The sequence below is a fragment of the Rattus rattus genome, chromosome 3 (genome assembly GCF_011064425.1).
Source record: "Rattus rattus isolate New Zealand chromosome 3, Rrattus_CSIRO_v1, whole genome shotgun sequence".
Taxonomy (NCBI): domain Eukaryota; kingdom Metazoa; phylum Chordata; class Mammalia; order Rodentia; family Muridae; genus Rattus; species Rattus rattus.
Window position 1 is genome coordinate 186,345,635 of NC_046156.1, and position 9,698 is coordinate 186,355,332.

At 40.8% G+C, this 9,698-nt stretch overlaps 1 pseudogene; it reads left to right on the forward strand.

Moving 5' to 3' along the window:
- Positions 1-6,598: 6,598 nt before the first annotated feature.
- LOC116897648 lies at positions 6,599-6,681 on the forward strand (annotated as a pseudogene).
- The last annotated feature ends 3,017 nt before the right edge of the window (positions 6,682-9,698 follow it).

The following is a 9,698-nucleotide window of genomic DNA, read 5'->3' on the forward strand; positions in this document are numbered from 1 at the left end:
TGGGCTAACTCAAACACCTGATCTGGGCCTAGGTTGTATGTGAGCTTTTCAGCTGCCAGATCTCCTACACCCATACCACCAAGGCAAGCTCTCCAGCACAGCCCCTGCTAGCTTACTCAATGCCACACCAGCAAGGGGACAGAAAAGTAAAAAGGGCCATTCAATAATATCATTGTTTTTATTTTGGGTTTTCCTCTACATGAATGCAGAGCTATGAAAAGACACTTGTATGGTTCTCGGGCATGCGTGGATATGAAAATTCAGAGATGTTTTCTGTAGAGTCCGTTCTCTGCCCAATCTCACGTCTTGATATAGAAAAGGAAAATATCATCTGAAGGGGTCTCTGTGAGGGGTTTATTGAGGGGTGCAACAAAACATGGTTTATGATCATGCAATATTCCATGTGAAAACTATAAATTATTTTATCATCAAAGGCACATGGTTCAACTGTGTATGTTCAGTTCTATCTGCTATGGAAAATTATGACTTGAAAAAAATGCTAAGTGTAAGTTAAGGCTTAAAATTCTGTTCAGAGAATAGCATCATCTGCGAAACTCAGTTCCAACCATCTGTCAGTGCACCAGACCTTACGCATGAAGGAATAAGATCCTCAAATAAGCCTCTGCAGACTGGAACAGCCTCGGGGACCCTTCTACTTCAGGCTCCCATCTGCCACACTCCTCCTGCAGCTCAGATAGCTTCAACTTTCTTGAAATTGTTTGGAACTGTCATATCCACTCCCAGGGTCTCCTTCCAAAGACCCAAACCTCAGGTTTCATGCTTTTTTCACTTATACTTCAGTTGTTTTTAGTTGTATTTTATTGTACTAATGAGTAAAGCTGGGGTAAGGGCAGGACAGCATACTCTTTAAAAACATGGTTTCTCTTCCTTTCTATCCCCTTTTCTTGGTCCATTTTTTTTCTCTTACCTAAGCATGTGTCAGCTGCAAGTACAGTAGCAAAATACCTTAATTTGTTTTTTTTTTTCCTCACACAGCAGATGTCTTGGCTTTTCTAAAACAGTTTTATACCCTATAAATAAGAGTTAACAACACTTTGAAATCCTGAGGATTGAATGGGACAGGGCAGACTTTGGCTCCTGGACAAGGACTTGGTGGATTATCACAGTCATAGTATTAACTAAGACCCCAGTCCCAATCAAGCTCGAGTATGTCTTTCTTGGATATGGCCACAAGTTATTTGTGAGCTGTGGCAATAGAACTTGTTATATCTTCAGGTTTATGGGTCTTGTTGATGCTTTCTATTTAACCACTAACTCAAAGATTCATTCACGTGCATCTTAGAAACTCCGTGGCCTCACTATTCAGTACTCTTTTTCTCTCTGGACTTTGATACGTACATTACAACATCTCATCTTTGACCCTGATATTCTTTTGGCATGTAACTTTTCACGGGTGACATGGCTGACACACTTGTGAACCCCTGCTTGCCATTATTGTATGTGCCTGATTTTGTTTAGCTCTCAGGGTTAGTCCAGTTCACCATATCAGTCACCAACAGATTATGTTCTGTCACAGCAGACGAAGGTGTCATTTTGTAGGACATTTATAAGTGGTTAGGGTTCTTTCACCTTCGGGTGACACACAGCTTAAGGTTTCTCTGTCCTAAGGAACTAAAGTTCTGATCAGTGTTGACACCATCCTAAGCGTTTCTGAAAAGAGAGTGGAGCTTTGGCAAAAGGCTAACATTTCTTGCAACTTCTCTCCCTACTCCTTTACCTCCGTAGAGTTTTGTTTATGTCTTTGGTGTTACTGTCGTTAATTTGATTTTGTATGTGTTTTTCCTATATGGGATGTATCTGTGTGCGATGCCTGTAGAGGCTACAAGAGGGTATTACATGACCCGAAACTGGAGTTACACATTGTTATCTGTCACATTGGGTGCTGGGACTGAAACCTGAGTCCTCTGGAAGAGCACCTGTCAATCTTAACTGCTTAGCCATCTCTCTGCAGCCCGAGGTTACATCTTGGTTTTCTTACATAGTCCACTATAGTAAATTGAGAACTGATAAAGAAGTCTCTGTGGCCATGGAAACACATATGCATAGTCATAGGGACATGAATACATTCATAATATATTTACATATATGTATATCTATAACTGTATCCCGTCCTATATGGAATCTATTAATACATGTTATTGGAAATGCAGGTAGTGGAATTAAATTTCCTCACATGGCTGATGGCTGGTGTATTGGACAACACAGCCCTAATACCTTTGAGATTCTTGAGACAAATGAATATTATTAAAGGACCTTTCTGGGTATCACGTGATATGAATTCCTTCAGGTAGACCCTCCTACTTTATTCTCTGCAGATGAGAGCTAAAGATATAAACTGCACGATTTTTCTTCTTTAATTGCCTCCCTTTCCAGCTTCTAATTAGGCTAATCAATAATCATGACTGTATTTTGCTAGGGACCTAGATGCATGTTTTAACTAAAACACCAACAGCCAGCCATGGAAAGAGCTGTAGATGAGGCTTTGCTGACACTATAAGGTCCATCAGACCCTTACTTGAGATTTAAACACGGTGAGCCTTCATGACCGGACCCCACTTCCTACTCTCCACTCTCCAGGCGTTGGCGCACATCTGCCTTGTAGATTATTCCCCACTGCAGCTGCTTGCTATTCAACAATTTCATTTCAAAGCCTTTTCCCTGCTCCCTACTGTTCTCCTCGGGATTGTTCTCTTTCATAGTTTTGCACTCAAAGGCCACCTTCTACTCCCTTCTCCTAGGTTTCCTGCCGTCAGTGTACCCAGCTACCGTTGTGTGTGTTTAACTTATTCGGGGTCGGTTTGCTTTTCCTTGCAGGTTTCCTATGTGACTAACGGACGCACAACTGAGCCTTCAATGCCACTGTACAGGTCCTGTTCTTATTGTCCCCAGGGCATAGTTATACCTGAACTATGTAGCTCTACTTACAGCACCTTCCTGAAATTCACTACTGCCCCTTTAAGAAAGTCAGAAGTCCCTTTCAAAGCGACACTTATCCCTGCAGTCAATTTGGAGAAATCTTATAGAAATCCAATGGCTCTCCCTGCTTAGGTCATGCTGACAGCTCCTAGAGGTGTATTCTTTGCCATTTTGCTTATGGAAAAGCAGAAGCTCAGAATGGTTACTCAGTATTTGAAAAACAGGAAGTCAGAGGGAGCTCCACAAATAGAAGCCATGTTGACGTGCAGCTTGAGGGTAAAGCACGATTCCTGGAGGTATGAGTTTCACCCCATCCCTTTTCTCATAACACTTAAAGGTCTATATTTCCAAGCAATCTTAGAAATGAAAATAGGCGTAACTGTGGATTCTATTTCCAACCACATAACCAGATGGTTCTTACATCAGCATGGCATTGGACCTTTCTCCAGGCCAGAAAAAAAATTAAAACAAAAACAAATTAAAAAAAAAAAAACCCAACTCCTCCAGTTCAGAATCAGCCAATGAACTATGGGTAACTATGCATGTATTCTAGATTATTGCTAAAACACTTTGATAGCAGCATCAAAAAGTATCTCAATGAATAGGTTAAGTGAGGGTCCTAATAACTTAATCAAGTAAATAACAGCTGGTCCTTGTGTTCTGAAACTGGGATTAGGGAAATTAACCAAGTCAGTTCACTTATCCCAAGTAATTGCTGTGAGTCTGTGAGGCAGTTATTTTCAGAGATCTCTCCTCAGTTCATCAAGTTATCTTCCTGAAGCACTTTGGTGTATAGGAAGTCAACATCATTATCTTCAAGGTCTCTTCATTGTTTGAATAAGCCAAACTTCCATTTTACTAGGAACGTTAAATGGAACTTCCTTTTCAGTTTTCATTGGCTTTAAAACTATCATGCAAGATCAATAGCAGCTATCAATAGCGTGGGAAACACACATCCATTTGAGAAGTCGTATGACTCATGTAGGTCTGAGAATTTTCCTCAATATAACTCATCCTAATGCTTGAAGAAAATATGAGGAAAAGGAAGGGCACCGTCATGCCCAGAATCAATTCACAGGTCAGTTAGTTTGAAAATAAAGTAGAAACACAACAAGCAGACCAGGGATGGGATCAGTATTGAAACTCTTAACAATAATGGCTGTAAAATATAAATGAATAGCAATAAACAATGCTACTTTTCTCTCTGGGCCTCAAAAGGACACAACTACCCAGCTGGGTCTCGTAGAACAAAATAATATCCCCATTAAGAGACTGCAGAAAGGCTATAAGATTCAGTGCTCTTGGAGGTGCAAGAGGAATCCATGCTGTGCCTTTGTCCTGGATTCTGATATTTGCCATCAGCCCACAACACTGCTTGCCTTGAGGAACTGTCACCCAGCTCTCTGCTGTCTCAGTATAATCCTTAAGTGTCATGGTCATGGCAGTGGCAGCCATCAGTTGGCTTTTTCTTGGGACATTTGTGTCTTCTTCATCTGTACTTTCCTTAAAAGTGTGTGTGTGTGTGTGTGTGTGTGTGTGTGTGTGTGTGTGTGTGTGTGATTGGTGATTGTATGCATATGTAAAAATGTGGGACTCTGTGACTATGGTTGTGCAACAGAGATCTATATATGGAGGTCAGAAGACAACCTCTGCCATTGACCCTCACCTTTCACCTTGGTTGAGACAGGTCTTGTGTTGATTGCTGTTGAACACGGTTGTCTGGCAGATGAACTTTTAGATATTTTGCTGTTGCCACCTCTCATCTTTCCATGGGAACAGTGAGATTACAAACCCATGGTACTATGTCCAGCCTTCAGTGAGTTCTCAGAGCCAATCTCGGTCTTCCTATTTGTGTGGCAAAGCTTTTCCCACTGTGACATCTGTCTAGCTCCACCAGTGTTTCTTCTAAGGATACTAGTCAGATGAATTTAGGGCTTATCATAACATAATATGAGTTCATCATCACCAGTTACATCTGTGAAGGCTCCCCCTGAGGTTTCAAGTGTGACTTGGATAGATGCTGTCACTGCTATTGGACCAGTAAAATCATTTTAAAAAGTTTATACATTATCTCACAGTTCTGTAGAGACTAGGGCATGATCAAAAAGAGCTGGATGTGGAATATATAGGGCTGATTTATTAAAAGTTTGCATTGATCTTAGACTTCATTATTCATACACATGTAAGAGGCCTGGAGGAACTCAGGAATATTCGTCATAGATCTTAACAGGTTCTTAAGTCTGTATAACTCTTCTGAAATCGTGTGCCCATTGCAGTGCCTGGTGCGTCTCCAAATGAGAATTTTCAGATTCCTTCCCTAAATTCCTCCAAAAAAGTCTTCGAAAGAAAACACTAAACACAACAACATCAAATTATCTGAGAGCTCCACCAAGGTACCCTGCTGTTTGAATCTGTATTTGGTCTGAGTTGTAAACTCCTGACGGTATGATTCATCTGGAGTTTCCGGGTAGCATGTTGAACATCTAGCTTCTACAATAATTTTAGTTAGAAATGTTTCTGGCCTATTGATTTTCAATCTGTCTTGTTCTACAGGAGCCACAAGTAGATCCGCTTTCACTTAGCTCCTGTTTTATGCAATAGAAAATGCAAATGATACATTAGCTTGAAGAAAACAAGCTCATGTCAATATAAAGAGAAGAAAGAAGCACATTTGAGCAGATTTACAGCTAGATATGCAGGGTCTGGTATCAAAGCTTCTGGAAGGAGGGGCTGGTACACGGGTACATGGGGTCAAGAAGAATAGAGGAGCTGAGGGCATGTGCAGTCATGCTGTGGGCTTTGCAGATTTATGTGAGGATTCCTGTTACCCCCTAGTCTGGACTGCCACTCACTGGGTCCTACGGTGCCTCCCTAACAAGTAAAAATACATCAGTTATCCAAAATCATTCCATCTGTTGGTCAACACCACCAGATTGGCCGGCCTCTGCTGCGTTTTTTTTTAAAGCACACACAGCCTGTGTTGCTGGTGGAAACTTCTTGGGTACTCACGTGTTAACAGCTGGCTCCACGGGAACCATGTGTACTTAGTTTAAGCAATAGGCCATCTGGTCTCCTCTGATTTTTCTGACCTCTTTATTGAACTTGCCCAGTTTTTATTTATTCGTCTCTTTAGAGCCTCTGCACAAAGTGAAGGCAGAGGGGGAGTAGACCATGCTCTGTTCAACCACATGCTTCTTTTCTGTCAGGTAAGAACAATGTGGCCAGACCTTAGCTATATACACCTTTTCTCCACCTACAAACACACACACACACACACACACACACACACACACACACACACACACACACACACACACACGAAAACAATCAAAAGGTGATTTGTAATCGGAAATAAAGTTTTCTTCAGTAAAGGCTGAATTTAAAAGTAAATGTAAGAAGTAAAAGAGAAAATGAAAAAAAAATTAATTTCTCCTTAATAATTTAGGATTACTTTCCCTAATTGCTTTAACCCAATTTCTGCCTCTATAAATAGAATGTGGGAAATGTAACAACTAAAGCAGCCCTGTGTTTGATGCTCCTACTCTTTAGTCTATGTCTGTTCCAGAGACTCATTTATATTTGACAAAGAATCAATTTCTCTCATGCATTCTCGAACTGATAATACTGAATGTTCTTTTGAGGACATTATAAAACGCTCATGATCGCTTCTCGGCCTTTTGGCTAAGATCAAGTGTAGTATAAAATGCTCATGAAAAAAACTTCACAAGTGAGTGCTAAGTCTTTCCCAAGAGCAGACTTTCTGCCTAGCCTTGTTAAACAACAGAGTAAACAGTAATACAGTAAGAACAGTGCAGGCTGAGTTCCTGGTTACTCGTTTAATTTTTTTAACAGTCAGGGCAGAGGACAAAAATCCCTGAGCAGAGTTGGAAATCCTGAATCTTGATTATACAGGCCAGGAAATCTCTTGAAATCACATGTGAGCATGAATACACACACACACACACACACACACACACACACACACACACACACACACACACACACACACCACAGAAGTAGTAAAATAGTTTTAAAGTTATGAAGACAATTCAAAGTTCACCTTCCAATAGAGTTTAATGTCCCAATACTGCATGAGGCTAGATCTGTTGAGCTCAAGCATAATCAAGTACTAACATACACTTTGGCTGGCTTTCTTTCTTTCTTTCTTTTCTTCCTTCCTTCTTTCCTTCCTTCCTTCCTTCCTTTCTTTATTTGCCTTCTTTCTCTAAAAATAGTGTGACCAAGAGGTTATTACAGTGTGTCAGAATTAACGTCAAGGACTTACATTTTACATAGCAAATTCTATTGCTCTAAAACTCAACCTCTGACAAAAGCAAGCTTTAAGTACCTTCCCATGCCCTCCCTTTCTAGCTTTAATGTCCTCAGTAAGGGATGGAGCCCATGTAAAAAGCACACAATAATAACATCAAAGACACAGAGATGTTTCTCTCAACTTCAACGTGCAAGTGTTGGTGCCGTCTCCACATTAAAATGGGTGGATACTATAAGATGCTATAAGAGGTGGCCTAGGTAAATTTTGACCAAGTTCATAAAAACTATGTTCCCTAAAGGTGGAAGTTTTCTGAAAGGCTCTACAAAAATCCACCTACAGACTGACTGCTTTGAAGAAGGAAGAAAGCCTGTCTTACCTGCTCAGAGAATTGACAGTTGCAGCTCTCCCTCGGAACTCTAGCTCATTTGTGTGATAAAAAACACAGTAGAAGATCATTAAACATTAATTTGAGTGCTCTAAAGGGGCTTTGCTTGGTGCTTAAAATAGAAAAAACCTTAAAGCAAAAGCCTGTGTGTGCTACAGAATTAGCGCAAACATCTTCTTTATTCCTCCTATGTTTGTCCATGGTCTGATCCTTTCTTGAGAGGAAAGGGTTTTAAATAGCAGAGGTGCTTTGCAGTTAGTCAATGCTAGTGACATTTCTTTAGTTTGTTGTCTTTGAAATTTTACTGCCAGATGAATAGGCTTGGTCATTAGCTATCAAGTGTTCCCCAGGGCAATGTAGCAATAGGTAAATAATGACTTAAGGCTCAACACCAGGTGGCACAAAGCTAACTTTCCCCAGTGCAGCCTGTGGGTCATGACCCTTCCGGGGTCGGCTGTCAGATCTCCTGCATAGCAGATATTTACATTACAATTTATAATTATAATTTACAGTTATGAAGTAGCAACAAAATAGTCTCACGGTTGTGGTCAGCACAACCTGACGACCTATATCAAAGGGTCGCAACCTTGGGAAGGTTGAGAACCCTAGCCTTAGTGCATGTGACTATATTCATCTACGTTTACTAGAAAATACTAATAATGGTGAAATTCTGAAAGGCTCTAAATTTGCACTAGCGTCTTGGAATCTTTAAGAATACTTTTCAGTGAGTATTTTTCAGTTCCGAACCTATAGCATGTCAGATATGGCTAATTCTTTGCTGTGGGAGAGCAGCCTTCGATGTTCAAAGAATCCATGGCCTCTGCTTTACTGAGAGCTGCCTGGTACCACAGTTCTTCAAAGGCAGAGAGAGCTAAAAACACCTTTAGATAGTGCCAATTGCGCCCTCAGGCACCAAATATCTCTGGCTGGGAATTGTTTCAAATCAGTCCAGGAGGACGCAATCATTCACCTTGAAATGTCATTCTTCACTATGCCTTAAAGTTACTCATCTTATGCTGTGGCTGTGAAGAGAGGCCCCACTATATTGCTGGGCTAGCCTCAAGTGTGTAGGCTGAAATGACACCTGTGGCTCAGTGTTCCAAGTAAGTGAGACTACAGATGTGTGACAGCCACCATCACTGGCTAGTCACTGGCTACTCTGAACATTCCGTTAATTTCCTCTCATCTCTGAAAATGTGAATGTTCTAAGAGCTTCCTCCCACATGGGGAGGGGGCAGAATGCACCACTTCCTTAGCAGGATTGTTTGTTCTCTGGCTTCCTGAAGGTCTGGTATGTATTCTCTGAGTTCCCTCCCAGTCCTCACACCTCTGGCCTTGCAAAGTTTCCAAAGTCAGTGCGCCTGTTCTGTACCTAATGTAATTTGCATTGGTCTGTACGGGATGGTTTGAGTTTTCCAGACCTTTCCTGTACATTGTTCTCCACCTTTCTGCTACCAGTTTCCTTTCTGTCAGTATTGTTGACTCTACTTGTCTGGATGTCACTCTTGTGTGCCTTGGCCTCTTCCTCCTCCTCTTCCTCCTCCTCTTCCTCTCACTCCTCCTGCTCTTCTTCCTCCTCTTCTTTTTTTTTTTTTCATTTGAAGGACATCAGTATTATTCCACAGTTACTATTGCATTTACTCTTCATCCTTGTCTCCAGAGGGAACTTAAAGTCTTATGTGAATAGAATATCTTAGCTTTTAGGGCAGCAGTTCTCAATGATGGGTTGGGAACACACCCTTGCTCTCCCCCAGGACTTGCATATCAGATATCCTGCATATCAGGTATTTACATTAAAGTAGCAAAAGTACAGTTATGAAGTATCAATGACATAATTTTATAGCTGGGGCCCACCACAACATGAGGAACTGTATTAAAGCATTGAATATTAGGAAGGTTGAGAACCACTTGTTTAGGGTATGAACTAATTCTTATGTGTAGCTTAGGATCTTCCTAGAATATAGCAGATATGGGATGCATGTACACTGAGAGTCATCCATACATGCTATTTGTATGACAGAAAGGACAATCTTGGGTAAAATTACATTTTATTGAAAATCATTAATCTTTATTTTACAGACACATTTTATATGGAAAAATGAA